The 17,110-nt window shown below is 37.5% G+C and overlaps 1 long non-coding RNA gene across 1 annotated transcript in view; it reads left to right on the top strand.

Annotated features, from left to right (window-relative positions):
* Positions 1–403: 403 nt before the first annotated feature.
* The window catches only part of LOC113839675 (uncharacterized), a 71,156-nt gene continuing 54,449 nt past the window's right edge, over positions 404–17,110 (top strand). Inside the window, exon 1 of the long non-coding RNA XR_003492236.3 lies at positions 404–795. This is a non-coding gene — a long non-coding RNA (uncharacterized lncRNA). The remainder of the gene's footprint in view (positions 796–17,110) is intronic.

The following is a 17,110-nucleotide window of genomic DNA, read 5'->3' as shown; positions in this document are numbered from 1 at the left end:
AACCAGCTAACTGCAAAGTGATTAGATTATATTAGTTTATTAGTAGATAAACAAGAACTGTCATGGGAGCAGGGACCAGAATAGTAGGTGCCCACTCTTTTCCCTTCCACTCCCCAATGTTTTCCAAGATATTCAGACATTCTATGGAAGAAAACTCTGAAATAAAAATTTTACTCCCTTCCCTTCCCTTCCCTTCCCTTCCCTTCCCTTCCCTTCCCTTCCCTTCCCTTCCCTTCCCTTCCCTTCCCTTCCCTTCCCTTCCCTTCCCTTCCCTTCCCTTCCCTTCCCTTCCCTTCCCTTCCCTTCCCTTCCCTTCCCTTCCCTTCCCTTCCCTTCCCTTCCCTTCCCTTCCCTTCCCTTCCCTTCCCTTCCCTTCCCTTCCCTTTCCCACACAGAGGCCACATGTGCCTGCCTGTCCCCATGAGTCAGGACTGATGTGGCCTGATTAACCTCTCTGAGATAGCTCCCCCTGCATTCTTCTCATTCTCAGTCCTGTTCATTACTGTTATTTAATCTGTTTTAACTTTAACCAGATGCTACTCTCCATCACAACTTTCACGGTCCTGTTCTCTCCTTTGCTGATTGGTGCTTACATTTGTACAGGAGGAATGCTATCTTCCTTCTCTGGCAACTTCTTTGTTTAGCACACCTGTTGGTCAAGACTATTCACATCCATTTGCTTCTCAGGCTCTATAGAGACTACATATAAGTCCAAAGTGAGGTGACAAAGTCATCATAATGTGGCCTGTTTGCTTCAAGTCAGATATTGAGGAAGTTCTGATATGCAGCCACCAGGTAAGTGGAAGTAAACATCCTCCCTCTTCTATAAAATATAGAAAGTTCACAATAATTTCTCATTTCTTATCTCATGCCTTCAACAAGGTGTCACCAGACCGCAAGCATGGTAGTGAACTTACCCCAGCCTACTTTTTCTCCTTGTCATTTTTGTCATTAGTCTATTATATCAGCTCTGTACTAGGTGTTGGATGGATCATGCTTGATGGAGAAAGACACCCTTAAGGAACTACAAATATTTAATGTTTAAACTCCTTAGTTTAAAGAACTATTATTCTGATCTGCAGAATCCTTAGTCTATGTACAACAGGCTTCTCTGTCTGGCTGTGTTCTTGTATGCATATAGTGTGGTGCAGCATTTGGAGGAAGGAAGAAAAAGAGTGACAGTCTGTTCCTTTTTACAGCCCATGCTTGGGTGCACGCAACTCAGAGTTGCAACGAAAAGCCCTGGAAGGAAAGAGCTCAGCTCAACACTGCAGCTGCTCTGGCTGTAGAAATCCATTCCTGGTTTAGCTGCTTGCATATGCACAAAAAATAATAAATAAATTTTGTAATGACTTTCTGGCTCAGAACTGTTTAGTTTCTGAAACGAGTCTCAGCAATATGGAAGGATATTTGTGATTAATTTGACAACTGGCAGAAATACTCTTGTGATACAATCCGTTTCTAATTATTATTCAATTATATGCACTTATTATCTTTCCTAAAGTGTATTATTTGATGCTCGCCTGAACATGAGCTGGCAGTGTGCCCAGGTGGCCAAGAAGACCAATGGCATCCTGGCTTGTATCAGGAATAGTGTGGCCAACAGGACCAGGGAGGTGATCATCCCCTATACTCTGCTCTGGTGAGGCTGCACGTCGAGTGCTGTGTTCAGCTTTGGGCCCCTCACTACCAGAAGGACATCGAGGCCCTGGATCATGTCCAGAGAAGGGCTATGAAGGTGGTGAAGGGCATGGAACACAAGTCCTGTGAAGAGCGACTGAGGGAATTGGGGTTGTTTAGTCTGGAGAAGGGGAGGCTCAGGGGAAACCTTATTGCTCTCTATAGCTACCTGAAAGGAAGTTGTGGGGAAGTGGGCGTCAGCCTCTTCTCACAGGTGATAGGACTAGAGGGAATGGCCTCAAGTTGGACCAAGGGAGGTTTAGGTTGGAAATTAGGAGGCATTTCTTCTCAGAAAGAGCAGTCAGACATGGGAACGGGTTGTCCAGGGCAGTGGTAGAGTCACCATCCCTGGGGGTGTTCAAGGAAAGCTTGGACATGGTGCTTAGGGACATGGCTTAGAAAGTGACATTGATGCTGGGGTGATGGTTGGAGCAGACAATCTTGAAGGTCTTTTCCAACCTTAATGATTCTATGATTAAAGGGAAAGTCTTCTAAATGGCAGGACAAAATATGTGCAAAGAATTGCCTTGCCGACTTGTTATCAATATCCATCAGCTTTTTATGGCTGCAGATAACTACAAATCAAGCATAGCAGAAAAATCATGCCACAGGAGAGTATCAACAATAGCTAAACTGGTAGGCAACACAGCTCATAGGTAACTGACAAATACTTATTTAAAAAAAAATAACAAAAACATGCTTTACTCTTGTTTTCAATAGGACAGAGGAGACTGGAAATCCAGAACTTTTGGTATGATCTGGGATAGAATTGTTCCTACAATTTTGTAATTTTTTTTCTTTAATAGAAATTTTCTGTTTTCCTGAGTAGAGAAGATATTATAAAGAAAATTTGCAGGGTTCATGGTCACTTTCAGTGAAGTAATTTCTATCTTTTAATGTAGAAATCAAAAGTTTCTGTCAAAAGATTTGTTTTAAATGATGATGGGAATGTGTGTCCATAATAGGTAAATTGCAAGAGTAACATATACCCATAAAAATGCAAGCTTTAATAGTTCCAGGTATCATGGGAATACTTTTCTTTTGATATGTGGATAGAATTACTTTTTCCCCTATAGTTTAAAGTTGAAATTAAGAATTGTGGAGTATTGATTTCTTACTGTCTAGGACTTACCTGATGGAATAGAAAAGTTTTCCTTCATTTGCAAGATCTGAAGAACATTAACTGAATATAAATTTTGACAAAGTATCCATGAGTTCATTCATAAAGAAAGTGAGTAAACAGATCAAAAGAGAGACAAAGCCATTCACAGTTTAAATACTCCTGAACTGCAGTGCAGTTCCATATGATTTTCTTTTGCCAAGACTGTCTCTAAGACAATCATTTGGTATGTGTTCTTATTCTAAACCCAAACTATTCACAAATAAGAATATGATGCTTTTGTCTGCAGGCTTAAAGAAGAAACCTCTGCAATGACAGCACATTGAAAAAAACTGCAATAATGAAAAAAGAACTGTAGAAATTGATCTTTCTTTCTGTTTGCACCAAATAACAGCAGGTATACTAGTCCATGTGAGCTCCTTATGAGAAGAAAAAAAAAAGCTTATTCAGAAATTGTGCATTTCTTTTTTATTTCTCAGGGTAAACAGTGGAACTCTATATCAAACACCAGCTGTCCATCACATTACAGCATTGAGGCATTGAGGCCTAAACACAAATATTTGAATGTTGCATGAACACTGGATGTGAATATGACTATAGTTTCTTTGACCCTAATGAATGAATGAATGAATGAATGAATGAATTAATGAATATACGAGATGAACCAGTGAGTAGACTAAGCAGGGCCGATTCACAGGAAAATACTCAAAATGATAAATGACGTCTTCAAAACTGACTCTGACCGCTAATTCTGTAGCAGATAAAGAGGACAAAAGAGAAATAGTTACAGATGAATGCATGATTCAGGTTTGTCAAATTCAATTGACAATCACAACATGCCTTGGCAATGATTTAAATAGAGACTTTTTATCTTAAGGAAATAATGTATTCACTGTACTCTTTGGACATCATTGATTTATTTATTTTTAAATCCCTACTCCTTGCAATTCTTGTTCTGCATCTAAGACTGTAAAAGAATTAAAATACTATGTTACTTCAGAGATACAAACCTTTGTATCAGAGAGGATATAATTAATAATGACATAATATATGATTACATAGGTTCATAGAATAGCTTGGCTATATTTATCTCCCAAATTCTTTGGCACTTCTGAGACTGTCTTTTGCATTTGTTGCACAGTATAGTGAAAAGTATGTGGCAGAAAGAGGGATACACTGAGGTGTAAAGACACAAAAGTGGAGATAACATCAAAGGGAAAATAAGGGTGAATTGGGGAAGACGAAAAAATTAGCTGTTCAGGACAGCACCGAAGGTTCTTTCTCCCTATTTTCCTCTTTCCATACTTGTGTGTGTGTGTGTGTGTGTGTATGCGTATGCATATGCATATGTATACATGTATGTATGAATACATATGTGACATCGGTCTGTCTCTCACAGTTGATTGCCACTGTTTCAGATGTTCTTGTATCAGGGGTGAAGAAGAAGAAGACTAAGGTCATCCAGGAATCTTTTAGACCCCCTCTCTCATCCCCTGACACATCGTCCAGTCCTTGGTGACTATGTCATCCTACAGCTTCCCTCTCTCCCAAAGAAATGCTATGGTATAGGTCAGCTACCTGCCACTGATTTTCACACCATGTCTCATGACAAGATTTTGGGTCAAATCCTATCATCTGATACAGTGAGGGTGGCTACATCTGGGTTACTTGACCAGACACAGATGGTGGTCTAGTCCTCCGGTTGCCATCACCACATCATCTTGTTCAGAAGTTAAATGTGCGGTATATGAGTTTCTTGGAGAGTTATCAAGTTTTTTTTTTTGACAGAGACTTCTCAGGGAAGGTTGGATGACCATATGTGGGGAAGAAAATTGGATTACTTTCTCTTCAACTTCCATATTTTAGTGTCAGGAAATATGCCTGCTCTTCTAAAACAAACAAGACCAAATTATAACATTCTTGGTCAAGTTTCAAAAGTTTCTGTAAACAGGCTTTAGGATATTTTGTTTCACTCATTCATGCATTTGCAGTAATGCACCAAGTACAAAGTGGTTACTTCTCTTGTACTGTATTTATATAAGAAACTGAACTGTTGCTGAAGGTGCTTTCTTAGACTGTATTTAGAATGGTTTGTCTCATACACATTGGTTCTAGCATTAATTATCATTAATGGTTTTGCAAGCCTCCTTATTAGGCTCCAATGTCAACAATAGTGTTTGCTTGCTTAAATATAAAATAGTCTCTATACTATTTTATAATATATAAAATAGTCTCTAGGAAGTGCCTTTGGTTTGCAAAATTCTTTAAAATCCAACCAATGAATAAATTCTGATTCACTGATTGCTGTTTTGATCCTGTACTCTTGCACTGCACTGATTTTGATATGCTATCTGAAAATAAATTAAAATAAGAAAGGTAAACCCATGGTTCAAATGCTTGTTTCTATTTAATAAGTTAGTTTAAAAAAAATCAGAACTGAGCCTCTAGAATTACCTGCTTAACATATTTACTGTTCACATGAGCATGCATTTTGATCTATTTCATACTAAGCAGTGAAATTCCAGACTGTTCTCTTTGCCTTTCTTTCAGTTTGGTTAGAAGGTACAAAACCTACTTTTATGATCAAAAGTTTAATATTTAAAATCTTTACATTAAAACTATATTACAGATGGTAGTGATTTTTTTTTTTTAGCTCAACTTCCATTTTCTTTTTCTATTCTTCTCTTTCCTTTTGCCTCAGAAAATTAGCCTCACAAATGTGAGTTTCAAAAACATATTTTAGTAATTCTTACAGTCAGACAATTTTGCTAGAAAAAGAACATAATGTGCACAAACTAAACATTTCATTTTTATGCCCTGAAATATAACATCTCACCTGCCTGTCTAAAATAAATCATTAACACCATGAGTTCATAAATAACACAAATAACATCCTTTTTGAGAACATTTTTGACGTAGTCCAGTCAGGCTGAATTTTAAACATTCCTATACCTCTAAAAATATACATGCTCATGGTTTCTCCTGTTACAGATTGGTTATTACACTTGATACTAAAGTCTATACGCTAGCGGTTCCAACGTGGATTTTTTTAACACATTTGTTTATCTTTGTCTCAGATTTAGACACAATAACACTGGTTAATAACTGCCTAGTTGTACTCACTGTCTGAAATACATAGAACATTTTCTGTTCTGTGCTATGATAACCCAAAAAATAAATAGTAGCAACATTGATTAACTCTGATGGTAATGGAGTCAGACTGTGTAATTCAGTGAACTCTTTGTGAATATGCTTCTCTTCATTTTGGAGGCTTAAATCCATTTTCCACCTTGCTATTGTTTCATTCAGCTTTATTGTATACCTATTTCTGCAAAACTTCCTTCAGCATCTTAAGAGAAGTAATTTCCATTATTTAATTTTCCCCTTATTAAAATTTTTAAAAGAAAGATCAAACAAAATCAGAATCATTTTCTGCTTACAAACAGCATGGATGAAAACAGATAGAGCCTACCTCTCTTCTTAAAAAAGTTTTCAACTTGCTCAATGTAATATCTTCACAGTGTGAGTCTTAGGTTGGCAAGATAACAGGTATTACCAAGTAATTTCTTCTAAGAACACTAAAAACTTTCTGATATTCTGGGGAATAAAAAAAAAAAAAAGAAAAAAAAAAGCTCATGGGTCTTTGGTCATAGGAAGAAGCTTGGGACCTTTCAAATTCATTTCCCATTAAAAAAAAATAAGTGAATATGAAAACTTTAACTGGATATTTAGTCAATGGGATAGAACACATTTAAATAGTTGTGTTGGGTCTGTCTGAGCTGGAGTCACCTTTTCCCTGCAGCAGCCCACAGAGTGCTGTGCTCTGCACTCATAGCTGGAACAGCACTGATATCACTCCGGTGTTGTGTCTATTGCTGCATAGTGCTGGCACAGCATCAGGACTCCTTCCAAGCCCCCAAGAGCCAGCAGGCTGGGGGTGGGCAAGTGATGGGGAGGGGACATTGCCAGGGCAGCTGACCTAAACCAACCAAAGGGATATTCCATAACACCTGATGTCACACTCAACAATAAAAGGGGGGGCTCTTGTGGGAGAGGGGACTGTTCCTCCTGAACACATTTGGACTCTGGACACATTCACTGACTAGGTAGGAAGCACAGACCAAAGAGCCAGGTTAACAGGGGAACTCCATCACTCTTATTTGGAAATCCATCTGAAAAACAAGTGAATGAACGGAGTAAAAAGGAGGGCTTATAGACTGAGTTCCTTGTGAGCTCTTGATTTCTGAATGTGCATTGGTCAGCAGACATTTCTGTGGCACACATCTCTTTGTCTTGTATGGCTTTATCCTCACATAACCCTTGTGGCAGAAAGAAAGGTAGTGGCCACAAACAAATTCTGGTTTCAGATGGTCTGGGCTGGCAGGAGCAATGGTGTAGACGGAACCACGTGTGTCCAGCAGATGATGGTACATGCAGTCTAGAGGAATCTAGCAGATATATGTTCCCTGCAGTCCCTGATTCCTCATTGATCACTCAAGGGTAAAATATATCTCTATATGTTATAACAACTGTTGCCAACTCACTGTGTTCCAGTAATCTCAGAAGGTATGTCTCAAAAAGGGCAACTTCCCAGTTTCAGAGTTCAGATACCTGTCATTTTTCATCTGTGCTGTTCATGAGGGACAGATTGAGGTGTGCATGTTACTCCCAGTACAGGCCTGATTCTGCAAGGGAAACCTGTGCACGTGGTGAAGCCATGTGCATTCCCCTAGTCTGCATGACCAATGCACCAAGACACCTCATAGCAAACATCTGTCTGCTGTTTAGATGTGACTTGATGTACTGTATGCTGTAGCATAGTTTTCCCATCAGTCATTTTTTCTAGTTAGCAGTTGTTGAATTAATTCAAGTTCTGTCATGTTTGAGGGTTCAGTTGTCTGTACACGTTGGAGCTGCTGCCTTTATGTACCTTACTAGGCAATTATCTCACTGACATTCATGTCCCTCCTTTCTGGAATATGAAGAAAGTTTGCTTGTAAAATGTGTTCACTCACATTGCTAGGAAAATGACAAGCACCAGACTCCTGATTGTCCACACAGTTAACTACTATTTCACTTCCTGTCTGATTCTGTGTCATTTCCAAGTTTCATAGAATCAGTGAGTGGTTTAGGTTGCAGGTGAGCTTTTCAAATCTTCTAGTCCACCCACTCTGTTCAAGCAGCATCACCTAGATCAGGTTACCCAGGACCATGTCCAGTCAGGTTTTGAATATCTCCAGGGATGGGTGTTCCACAACCTTTCTGGACAACCTAAGCCAGCATTTTACCAGCTTCAAAGCAAAATAAATAATAATTAAAAAAATGTTATTTTGCTTTCAGATGGAGTTTCATGTGTTTTAACCTGTGCCTATTGCCTCTCGTGCTGTCGTTGTGCACTGCTGAGAAGAGTCTGTCTGCCTCTTCATCAATATATCCAAGTGTATTTTTATATGCATTAATGATTCCCACCCAGCCTTCTCTTCTCCAGGCTGATCATCCCCAGCTTTATTAGCCTTTCCTCACAGGAGAGGTGCTCCAGTCCCTTCATCTTCATGGACTTATGTTGGGCTCTCTCTAGTATGTCCATATCCATCTTGTGCTGGGTTTCCCAGAAGTGGGCACAGTACTGCAGATACAGCCTCACCAGTGCTGAGTGGGGATCACTGTCCTTGACCCAGTGACAACACTCTTTCTAATGCAGCCCAGGAGGCTGTCTGCCTCACTGTCAATTATGTCCACTAGCAACCTGAAATTCTCAGCAAAACTGCTTTCCAACCAGTTAGCCCTTCAACTACTGACGTTTGTGGTTATTCCTCTCCAGACATAGGACTTAACATTTCCCTTTATTGAATGACATAAGATGCTTTTTTTTGTCCAGCTCTCCAGCCTGTCAGGGTCCTCCTGAGTGGCCCAGTGTATCAGACTCTTATACCTTTTTTATTTTATTTTATTTTATTATTTTATTTTATTTTATTATTTTATTTTATTTTATTTTATTTTATTATTTTATTTTATTTTATTTTATTTTATTTTATTTTATTTTATTTTATTTTATTTATTTTATTTTATTTTATTTTATTTTATTATTTTATTTTATTTTATTTTATTTTATTTTATTTTATTTTATTTATTTTATTTTATTTTATTTTTGTGTTAGTGTTGGTGGTAGTTGTAGTTTTAGTTCATTAATTGGTTTGTTCTTTTCATCTGTGAACTCTCTGAAGGTGCAGTCTATCCCAGTGTCGGGTCAGTACTGGTCCCAATATTGCCTCCTGGGGTACATCACTTGTGATCTGTCTCCAACTGGACTTTGTGCCACTGATCACAGTCCTCTGACCCAATCTACTCTGCCAGATTTCAGTCCAATTTACTGTACACTTATTTGACCTGTACTTTGTCAGCCTGTCTATGAGAATGCTATGTGAGATGATGTCAAAGCCTTACTGAAGTTGAAGTAAAAAATATCCACTGCTAGTTCTACCAAAGTCAATCCTCCTAGGTGGTTTGGGTGATAGTTCACTCCAGAACTTGTTTCTGAAAGGTGTTACAGATGGCACTGTACAATGTCTAGCATCTACTAGCTCCCTACAGACATCTCATTTTAGTCCACCTGTTTTTGGACCCAAAGAAACACCTGCATGCCCTCATACCACATCACAGGTCATGCCCCACATACCTTCGAATTAATTTTGTAAAAAAAAAACACACTTTGTTGACTTTGAAAATGCCCTCAGTCTTTAGACATTGCAGACTGAAATAAACATACAGAATAGTCATCATGATTCAGGGCTGAGGGAATACTACACTTAGTAGATAAGATCAAGGCCAGTTTTCACATGGGGGGGAGGGGGGTGGCATGATGCTTGCTGAGACACATGTTGAACACCAAGGGTGATACAAAGTCCTTGCCATGTGGCTTAAAAGCCAGGGAATCTCTTTCTGTTTCTGCTTTGTGTGTGTGTGTGACTAGCAGCAGAGGCATAGCCAATTACTTTCTGCAGGGTTGCCTCTAAGTGTTTTTATTGGAGGTTAGAAAAACATTTACTTTTTTTTTTTTTGTGTGTGTGTGTGTGTGTTTTTGTTGTGATCTGATTAAGATGTGTGCGCTTTCACTGTAAAAACTAGTCTAGTGCAGTTTTGTTCAGTAATATATATTGTTCCATTAACATTTTTAAGGTACTAATTTTCAAATCATACATATGCAACTGAAAAAAAAAAAAAAAGGCTGTGTTCTGAGGAGTATTTTCTGAGCCCCATCCATGGCTGCTTCAGCTATCTGTGGCCTTCCCAGACAAAGTCAGGAACATTTAACATAACACCATAAGCAAAATTATTCATCTTTTGAGCACTTAGATTTTGGTAGGCCATGCATAAATCACTGATTTTCACTTCTGCTTTTCCTTCTGTCTGAGAACTACACTTATCATGGAGGCACCTATGGACAAGTGAGGTGTCAGGATCCTACACTAAATTTTGTTCCTTTTCAATAATGTTCCATGGTTTGTATCTTATTCCCAATTTTGAATTGTAATGGCCTCTCTCTCATGTTTTCCTCATCTGTACAGCCAAATAGCCCATAGTCCTGACCTTACTGTAGTCCAATTTCTTTCACCCAGTTGTTAGTCTTATTTGACATAATTTCTACGATGTTTATTATGAAATGTTAATTCTGTTTAGCAAAACATCTTTGGCTCATTCTGAAACTGCTCACATTCCTTAGTTGTGGTCGTCAATCATCTTTCCTTGGACAAAAACACTATTTACATACACCTTAGTAGGCTCTTTACCATCAAAATATTTACTCATTTTCATTAAAAAAACTTGTTACCAAATACAAGCTAGATGGTGATTTACTCTTCCAAAAGAGAGTGTTCAATAAAGACAAACCTGCTGCTGTGTCTCCAATGGTAGAAAACCGATGTCAATGACATCCCTGGGAATAATGCATTTAACCATATAGTATATTTACCTACCATATGAGCTATTGAAGGGTTGTCAGCTTTCAGGCTCAGCTCATCAGAAGTGCACTTTGTAGCCTATCAGCAAAGCAAGTGAAATGACAGGAAACCAAGCAGTCAGATTCTGGATGGAAACTTTCAGAATCATCAGACTCTGAAACCTAAGTGTGCTTCTAAATTTTGTCAGCCTCATATCATTTCTGAGAAATATTTCACTTTTGAATAATCACCTCTCTTCAACCAGAAAAACTCTACTGAAAGCCCAGAAGCTTTATTGGCTGTAATTTCAAAGAGGCTTACACATACATCAAGATACTTTAAGACACGATTATTTATTTATTTATTTTTTCTAGAAACATGGTGTAAAAACCCATTCTGCCTCACAGAGATAGCAAGAGACTGTTGACATGAGATCAAAACAGATGAACTAAAAAGAAGATAAACAATCAGACGGTATTAGTTATCATGTTAAACAGTGGTTCCAGTCTATCGGCTTATCAGTTTTTGACATATTTGAACTTCCTGACTTTTCATTTTGAAGTGATATTTTCACTCACAGTGGTGACCTAAAGTAAAAACTTTGCCATCACCACCAAAACAAGAAAAAGATTAAATTAAAAAGGGATGGGAGGTTAATTAAACTACAAATTAAATAGTATCTTTAGTTTGGAATTAAGTACTCCAAAAATCTTCTTTAAAACCTTGGGTTATTGTTTTGCCAAAAAAAATGATTTGACTATCTGGTTCTTTTGAAATTATTCGCACTTTCCCATTCTTTCTTTCTCTTTGTTTCTCTCTCCCTCTTTTTTTTTTTTTTTTTTTTTTTTTTTTTTAGAGATGGGGCATTTCACTGAAAAAAAAAAAAAAAAGAATATTCATTCAGTTCTTTTCTGAGATGACTGCTGTTGTTTTTTTTTTTTCTCTGAATATGTTCCAGTCCAAGCTGAGACCACAACTTTTACTAGGAAAGTACTAGTACATCAAAAGATTATTAAGAAACCTTTTTTATTATTACCGTTATATGAAGCCATAAAGATAGAATTGACAGCTATTGAGACAAAGTAAAATTATCCAGCAATTATGGCCACTCCTTCTGTTACTTATCTGATACTAGATTTTCTTAAGGATGCCTCCCCTTTTGGTTCAATTCATTTTGATAATTCCCTCTTTTGCATATCAAAAGCTTGTATTAATACATCCTGAAAATTTTTAACAAAGGATATATTATTCAATTCCAATTTGAGACATAAATGTCAAAGCTTTTGTTGCTTCTCTTTCCATCCTGAAGAAAGATTTCTGTAACTAAAAGTTTATCTAATTCTTCCACCCACATTAGCTGATCAAAGAAGACACTACATTTTTCTTCCAATATTTTTTTCCATGTATTTTTTTGGTTATCATTACAGCAAAAAACTACTTTTGAGAGAAGTTTTCTGGATAAAGTTTTTGAGATCCTCTCTCTCTGTCTCTCTTCATTGGTTACAGGGCAATGCAAGGCACCCTAATCTCCCAATTTAGGCACTTCATTAATTACTTTGAGAATATTCCATGCAAGATGTCTACTCCCATCTTGATGCTTCCTTGCTGTCTCATCATTAACTAACTTTATGCAAGAACGATAAAGATTTCTATGTCACATAGTCTGTATGTCAATACAGAAAAAAACATGCAGTACAAGTGTGAACACAGTGCTGAATTAATTTATGTTTTTAGACATCTAGCTACATACTGTCTCCTTGTCACCAATGATAGTGGTGCCTCAGCCTCTGAAGGCCTGCAGTCTCACATCATTGTGCTGCAGCTTCCAGGTGCACATTCCATTCAAAAGAGGGTGAAATCAGGGAATGTTATCTAAAATGTACCCTGGGTGATTTGTAATAGTCAGAAAGAATTCACTTTCTAAAATCATATTTTAGACAGATTCTCTTAAGGCATATATATAGAGAGATTTATATATGATCCTCTATCCCCTGAAATTGCATCTCTGACATTGCTGGAAAACTATCTGTGTGATCTTTAGAGATTCTGTGTGGTTCTGTTTTCTTTCCTAATTGTGCCTGGCTGAATGCGAAGTGAAGTCAAAGGCAACTGTAAAAGGCATGGCTGCAGAACTTAACAGGAAAGGTGAGACAATGGTCTCAGATAAGGGCTGCAGGTTCCCGGCTTCAAAGGAGTTCAGATAACAATGGCTAGGCCATCGAGTGATGGGAAGCATTTGCCTGTCTGGCTCCATCTCTTCTGGGATCAAAGACATGGAAAAACCTCAAAGACACTTGGAAAGGGAGGAGACTTGGTTGAATCAGGAGAGTGCCCAGATTGTGTCAGTGAAAAAACACTGGTGGGCTCCCTCCTCCCACTTTAAAGGAGGGAGTAGGCCACATCTTTTGACCCAGAAACTGGTAATAAAACAGGCCTTCCTTTTGATAGGGTGGAGAAAATTTGCTAAATACATGTGGGTAACATAATTTGAAAAATAATTTTCCTTGTATTGCATTCCTTCTGGCAAAACATAAACCAATCAACCAACCAAAAAACAAAACAAAACAAAACAACAACAACAAAAAAAGAACAAGAACAAAAACAAACAAAAAATAAAACAAATGCTCTTTCCTTAAATACAAATATTTTCCTTATTACTGTAGAAGATGCCTGGGCTCCAGGAAGAGGGGTCTTATAATGGACAAGAACAGTTATATCTGTCTCTAATTCATAGCTAAAAGGATGATAAAAAGTAGGCAGGCAAATTTTGGACGCTTCTCTAACAATGGTCTCAATGGAACCTGTCACTTTTGAGAGCGCATTTCTAAATGGTTGGTAGTGTCTTACAAGTATGTCATCCTGTTCACTGTAGTAAGAAAACTATGTAGAGAGAATATTTGCTTTTCCCTCAGGACACTCCTCTGAACACAAACATCGTGGTCATCAGATCCACTTGCTCAGCATGCAGGACATTTAGTGATGTCCCATAAATGTCCACATGCCATGTGCTCACTGAAAACACCAGATCATGAAAACATATGAGCAAGAGCAAAATCACCCCCACTGGCATGAAGCTATCTGATTCTGTTTAGACCTGTAATATTTATTACAAATATACCTCACAGGAGTTGTAGTTTTCAAGCATTCAGGATTTGATGATGGACTTTTTAGCAATTGTTCAGGAACAATCATGAGAGATCATCCTTTCTTCTCTAGATCTTGTTTTAGCACTTGTCTCTAAGATATTCCCATAGGAGTTAGTAATATTGGACTAATTCTGTTGTCAGTGGAAACAGGTATCTTGAGAAAATACCCATCATATGTCTATTAGATGTCTGGTTTTGGATGAGATGACTCAATCTCATGATTTATGTGTCTTTACATTGACAAAAGAGAGGCAGTCTTAGAAATCTGCCTTTCAAACTCTTCAGGTAGAGGAGGTGAATATTCCTCAATCTCTCCTACTGTCTGTAAGAAGCAGGGTAACTATGACTAAAAATAATATAACAATAATAAGTAAACCTTATAGAGACAAAGTCCTACAGTATATTTGCAAAAGAAGGTCTCATCCTGGAGAAGGTATAAATATCATTATTAATGTTCATGACAGGGTTGAGGAGTGTGAAACTAGGTGCAGAATAGGCTCTTTATTGTTTTTGTTACAGTCTGAAGCCATATGTTTATTTGCCTGTTTTAATTTCCTAGCAAGGTACAAGGGTATGAGCTAAGAAATGGTTTAGTGACCACTGAAGTGGTTGATTTACTGACTGAATTTTCTCATGTTTTACTTTTCTGTGTGTTGATATATGTGCATGTGATATTAGCGATCTGGAAACAATGACAAACAAGAAACTTTAAAACAATTGAGTATTTTTAATGTTAATAGGAAAAAGGCTGAAACCATGTATTCATCCCAAATAATTAAATGGTGGCTACAAAAAAGAAAATCAACTACGGTTATCAGTTAATTTGCTGCCAGTGCATCTTTCTTCCTGAAGATTTTTGAGGACAGAACAAACACCTGTCAGAAGCACTGAGCATTTGCCATGCATGGTCAGCTTCACTTCAAAAAGCAGAAGATCTTATGCTCCTTCTGCCCCTGTTTTCTAAGGCCACATCTATACTGCTAAGTCTGTCTAGGATAATTTTTTTCTGGCATGATGCTAGCTAGTAAAGAGCAGTGTGTATCCACAGTATTAAACTCCTTTGCCACCCAAAACAAGGTGGCCAACTCCACCCTACTCATAAGAGACACTGACCCTGTGACAACTGCTAAGTTGTGTGCAGAAATTGTTTTGGAGGCTGCTATGTCAGATAGTTTTGGGGAGATGCTTCTAGCACTTGAACAGTGTAAATGGTCAGAATTGTTCAGAAACATTCCCTGACCCAGTTTAATTTGCTAGTATAGATTTAACCTATAATTCTGTGGTCACGTCTACCCACACAATTATCAGAACCATTTTCAAATCAAAAAAATAAATAAAGCTCAGTGTTCTCTCCTCCTGAAAACAGTCTTTTGTTACTTGTACTAACTAATGAAGATTCTCTGCAGCTCTAATATTTAGACTTCTATCATTTTTTCTCAGTAGAGGGCATCCTTAGTACAGTCACTTCAGTAGACTGTATCCATACAGCAAAGAGTGGGAGCAAACTTCATATTGCCTCCAAAACAGCTGAAACTGAGAAAACACTTGGTACATATGCATATTTATGAAAAACTCTAGGTCTTGTGGATCAATACAGGTCAGTATTCACTAGAAGAGGTTTTCTCCTCTTCACCATAATAGGCAGAGAAGATGAAGCAGGGCTTGGAAACTAGAAAACATTTGTGAAAGTTTCATGCTTAACTTTTTTTTTTTTTTTTTTAGTTAAAAAAAAAAAGACACAGAATGAACATAGAGTTAAAATCACATATTTAAGTCCTTTTCAGAACGAGGAGGGGAGATTTCTCCATTTACTTTAATTAAAGTTCTCCACAAGCTCTTTTTTCCCCTTAGGTTTAGGAGTTTGGCAGGCTTTATGTTTTTTAAAAAAATCCAGCTTGCTCACTAGGCAAATTTTCCCATGCTTTCAAAGCTTACTGTTTAGGCAATCAAATGTTAATCCGACCACAGTCTAGCTTTTGCTTTCTTCCCAACAGCTTGATATCTGTTGCCATTAATGTTATACCCTCAGATGTAGGGTAGACAGTGATGTCGCTGTCCAGCACATAAGTGGTAACGAACTGCAGCACAAATAATGAGTTGATAACATGCATGTGTTCCTCACTGCCAGAGCATGTGCATGGGTAAGCCAGCTGCAAATGATTTATTCTACGTACTAAAGCTATACTAAATCAAGCCAAACAATATATATTTTTTTCTTTAATAAGAGTGAAGTATTTCCCACGAAGCTGGTAACTTCTATCTATTAGCTTATAATCTATATAACCCAAATGTCTTCCTTTCGTGCTAGTGGTAAGAAAAAAAAAAAAAAAAAAAGAGAGAGAGAGAGAAAGAGAGGGGGAAAGAGAGGGAGAGAGAGAGAGAGAAAGCATGCAACTGAAATGAAGAATTCATATTTAAGGAAAATGAGAGTATAAAAGTGAAAGTCAATGTAGTTAAGAAACCTCAGCCTTTGAAAGGCTTTTTCACTGAGTGTGATCTGCAAAGAGTTACCATTATAAATACATTGAAAAGCAGACTGATATGAAACCTTGATTATAGCACTTATATCTACCTGATCTGTATTGTTCACTATCAGTAGATTTTACTGACATATTTAATGTTCATCTAGGATTCAAGTTACATCTGGCAATAGGGAAAAATATAGGAAGTTTAAAAAAATATATTCTTCCATCTTTTTCCGGCATCTTCTTTATAATGGAGATTTGCAATGATACTTATGATAAAAAGTGTAACATTTATTTGTTAGAAGCTAAATTTAAATGACAATACTCTAGCTATGATTGTTTTTGATGATAAACTGGAAACAGCATACAGTGATCACTACCACATGTATTTAGACTTGGGTTGGCTAGACTTGTATTCTCCCAGGGAAACTGGATTTCATTTTTTAAAATTTATATCTCACTGAGAAATTTCCAACTTAGTTTCCAATCTATTTATTCACAAGAATTCTTAGGGTTTCCACTAACTGTTGCAGATGTTCTTTGCTAGCCTGGGTTCCGCAATCTTGGAACAAACTCTTGGGAGAGAAAAGTCCTATTTTATGGGATCACACTGTTTATTCACACTGAAGTCAAAAGGACTAGCTGTATCATGTTACAAACAACAGCAAGTTATCTGAACAGATAGATTCGTTTTCATTACATGGATAAATGTACTCATATACATACATGCACACACTGATAGACACATAGAAACATCCACAC

Source organism: Anas platyrhynchos, chromosome 1 (genome assembly GCF_047663525.1).
Source record: "Anas platyrhynchos isolate ZD024472 breed Pekin duck chromosome 1, IASCAAS_PekinDuck_T2T, whole genome shotgun sequence".
NCBI lineage: Eukaryota > Metazoa > Chordata > Aves > Anseriformes > Anatidae > Anas > Anas platyrhynchos.
This window is presented reverse-complemented; position numbering and strand designations above follow the sequence as displayed.